A 4,467-nucleotide genomic window follows, 5' to 3' on the forward strand; every position below is an offset into this window, starting at 1 on the left:
AGACATTTCAGACCCACAGTTTCTAAAACTAAACAGAATAAACAAGAGGCGTTCAATAAGTAACGCAACATATTTTTTTCCTCGGCCAGTTTAGGCTGAAAAAAATGTGAAGTTTCTTATGGGACATTGTGCAACATTTGCGCTTCAACCTCGATAGTTACATGAAGTTCCGACAGGTGGCAGCGCTATACGTAGCCTTCAAAATGGCGTCTGTAACAGAGGTGTGCTACTGGCAGAGACCTGCCGTTGAGATTCTTTTGGCGGAAAAACAGAGCATCGCAGATATTTGTAGGCACTTGCAGAATGTCTACAAAGACCTGGCAGTGAATAAAACCATTGTGAGTTTTTGGGCGAGGCGTCTGTCATCATCGCAGTAACGTCGCGCAAACTTGTCCGATCTTCCGCGCGCCGGCCGGCCGCACACAGGTGTGAGTCCTGCAATGTTTGAACGTGCGGACACTCTCACTCGAGGTGATGCAAACAAATTTCTCCTTCTCCATGACAACGTAAGGCCTCACACGTCTGCGGCCGAGAGGAGCTTACGAAACTGCTTTTGCTTGTTATTCCTCATCCACCCTGCAGTCCAGATCTCGCACGTTCCGACTTCCATCTGTTTGGCCCAATGTAGGATGCACTCTGCAGGAAGCAGCATGTAGATGATGTGGAGGTTACTCATGCAGCAGAACGTTGGCTCTGACGTAGACCTGTACAGTGGTATCATTTGGGCATACTTGCACTGCTAGTAAGGTGGCGTAAGGTCAGCGCTTGAACGGATATTATGTTGTAAGTTAGAGTTTTGTAGCCAGAAGACTGGGGAATAAAATGGTGTATTGGAATCCCGAATGAAACAAACAACCTTAAAAAAAAAAAAAAAAAAAAAGACCACTTACTGAACGCGCCTGGCACATGTGCAGCATTTTCTAAGTGTATGAGAGGATTTCAAAAAGTAGGTTACACTTGTCGGCCAAAGCTAAGACAATTGCGCAACAAGAGTCGCGCATTGTCGGAAGAGAGTACATGTTCTGGGTACCGTGCAAACAGAGTTCCGACGCAGAATAGACAACAAAAGCTCCACAGCGTACGAGTGGATGGCGCGGCAACTGGAAACGCATTCCAGAGTTGAGGTTCTCTGGCAGTACGAATCGTGTGGGCCAAATGTGTAAACTGCACGTAGATTCACTGTAAAATTCTGACGGTATATTAATGAAATTCAATGTGATGTGCAGCCGTAGTGAAATGGTGCCAACAGTTTTACCAAGGCCACATATACATCGGTGATGCAGACTTAGAAGGAAGACTACCGGCATCGACCAGAGTCGTCAATGGCCAGGCAGCTGAGGAACTGATTCGCAACAGTCGCAGATTTTCCAACGCCTGAGGGCATTTACAAACGGCTCCTTAACCAAGGAGCGGATTTCTATCGTCGAGGTATGATCATTGGGTCTGAACTTCTACTGCATACCTCTCGTGTATCTATGTAGCTTTCTAACCAAAATTTCAGGGTAATACTCTGAAATTAGAATGGAAGATCCTGATTGTGATTTCTGTGTGATCTTTAATTGTGCAGCCTGTATTCTGTGAAATGAAAAAATAAAACAACAACAAACAAACACCGTCCGAATAGGTCTTAAGGCTTAACGGTACCGATGCGGCCGCCATGATAGTCTCAGCCCTTAGGCGTCACAGAATACAGATAATGGAGGGGCACGTGGTCAGTACACCGCTCTCCCGGCCGTGTGTCAGTTTTCGTGACCGGTGCGGCTACTTCTGAATCAAGTAGCACCTCAATTGGCGTCACAAGGGCTGAGTGCAGCCCGTTTGCCAACAGCGCTTGCCAGACCCGGACGGTGACCCATCCAAGTGCTAGCCAAGCCCCACAGCGCTTAACTTCGGTGATCTGACGGGAACCAGTGTTACCACTGCCGCAAGGCCGTTGGAATTCTGTGAAATGAACGTAATACAATCTTACAACTTTCTGAATATGAGACGGATCCGTATAATACTCTGAATGTATTAGGTTGATGCGTAAGTTGATAAAGTTTTTGTTTTGCGTGCAGGTATTCCTGTTGCTATGGATTTATTTACCGACTGTCATTTTTTATTTGTAGTTCTCCTTTGCTATCTCAGTTTACGTATTATTGTTTTGTCATTTGCAGACAGAAATCGGAACATTTTCAACGTGCTCTTCTATCTGAATTCAGTAGAGGGTTGACAGTAACGGAGGCAGCCAAAAGCATTTGCCGAGTGTTGTACGGGGATTATGTCATTGGACACAGCGAGCAAATGATTTTCTCATTTTAAAGAGGATCGTTTTGACATTAGTGACTCTCCATGTTCAGGAAGACTGTCGCGGTTTGATAAAGATCGCTTAAACCCATTAAAACACAATAATCCACCTCAGTGTACTCAGAAACTGACAAATGTGATGAACTTCGATCGTTTCACCAACGGGGAAGGTTCAAAAATCGAGTATGTGGGTACTGTATGCTCTAATCCAAAATCACAAAAAGTAGCCTCTGGCCATTTGTGTATCTCTGCTCGCTCGTCATCAATTAGCTCATGAAGAAGAACACTGACCATTCCTGTCCGATATAGTTACTGCTGACGAGAAACGGTGTCTTATGCTAATATAAGGAAAAGAAAGGAACGGCTGAGCCCTAACAAAGCAGAAACTCCCCTTACAAAGACCTCTGTGCATCTACAAAAGATAATGTTGTGCGTCTGGTGGAACAGCGAAGGTGTGTTGTACTAAGAATTGCTTTCGCGATGCGTGGGTATCGCTACTGACATTTACTCTCAACAAATTAAGCATCCTGCAGACGCCGTCCAAGAACAACGAACAGGAAGATTACGTGAAGTGTTGCTACTCCACGGTAACACCTGCCCACATTCTACAAGAGTGACAAAAAACACTCAGCAGTTGGGTTGGGAAGCCATTCCGCACCCACCTCTCTCAGCTGTTTTCGCCTTCTCATATTTTCATCTTTTCCGATCTGTATCGAACAACCTTCAAGGAACTTTCTTTCCGGATGGAAATGCCCTCAGAACATGGCTCGACAAGTCCTTCGTCTCGAAACCACGTGATTTCCGCAGTAGCAGAATGGAAAAGTTACCGCAGCGTTGGCAGAGTGTTGTAATTAGTGGAGGAGAATATATTATTGACGACTAAAATCTCTGTTATGTGTGTCTGTGGTATTTAATGAACTTGTGGAAAAATGCTACGAACTCAGCGCACTAACCCAATACAACTCTGCAACTTTCTGAATATGAGCCATGCCTGTGTAGAATGATACAGAAGTTTCTAAGAGCAATATTGCAAATGTAATAGGAGATTGTAACTAGCATCTGTGACTGATAATTTTTCAGTAAACAAGTCCTTGATATTGACTGTTTTATCAATCGATCATGTGTAGTTAAAGATACTAATCTCAAACTATACAGATTTGTGTAACTGTTCACTATTCCTTAAACATACCGAACACTGTTTTGCACGACCCTATAACAATACTTACCTGCGCAACAAAGATAACGAAGCTCTCCACCTTACCTGTAATGTAACACTTTGCTGCACCTTGACCTGAAATAAATCACTCTGCTTCTGCCAAAAGCTCTAGTAAGCAAATCCTTATTAAATGACTCACAGAAGGCGCAATGCGTGTAAGCGTGCTTGTATCCAGTAGGTTCTGAATCGTCAAATGGAAATGTGGAATCTCAGTGTAAAGAGAAATAAACCATACTTCAATTTAAAGTTATATTGCAGTCAGAAAACACACAATTAAAGTGTTTCAGTTACATTTTGAATGCAGGGTGCGAATCTCTTTTAAACATTGTCAATAGCAATCGCACGGATGTGGGTACGAAACAGAAAGGTGTACTGGCACCTTAAGTCGATTTATCAAAAGAACTTATCCCGGCCACTTAGGTACACTGAGAAGGCTGAAGAGTGATGCATAAATTTCCTAGTTCATGCTTGGTAATCATGAAGTAGCTCTCCAGACAATGCTATGTTAACCAAGAATTGAATTTCTACCTTATGACCATCGAAATATGTTCCTCACCCACTTCGCACAAACATTTGCAATCTCTGAAGAGACAAAAGTCACTGTGGACGTTACTTCACCCATTGTACCCAGAGAAGAAGAAAACGAAATCCAAAAAATAAGTCGCCACTCCATTACTGCCAGCAGCATAACCCTTAGCAAGACGCTCGCCCAGTAAGAAGCAAGACAGCGACAAAGTGATGCATAAATTTCCTAGTTCATGCTTGGTAATCATGAAGTAGCTCTCCAGACAATGCTATGTTAACCAAGAATTGAATTTCTACCTTATGACCATCGAAATATGTTCCTCACCCACTTCGCACAAACATTTGCAATCTCTGAAGAGACAAAAGTCACTGTGGACGTTACTTCACCCATTGTACCCAGAGAAGAAGAAAACGAAATCCAAAAAATAAGTCGCCACTCC

The 4,467-nt window shown here is 43.4% G+C and overlaps 1 pseudogene; it reads right to left on the reverse strand.

Moving 5' to 3' along the window:
- Positions 1-1,819: 1,819 nt before the first annotated feature.
- LOC124546239 lies at positions 1,820-1,938 on the reverse strand (annotated as a pseudogene).
- Positions 1,939-4,467: the final 2,529 nt, after the last annotated feature.

Source organism: Schistocerca americana, chromosome 8, assembly GCF_021461395.2.
Source record: "Schistocerca americana isolate TAMUIC-IGC-003095 chromosome 8, iqSchAmer2.1, whole genome shotgun sequence".
Classification (NCBI taxonomy): Eukaryota; Metazoa; Arthropoda; class Insecta; order Orthoptera; family Acrididae; genus Schistocerca; species Schistocerca americana.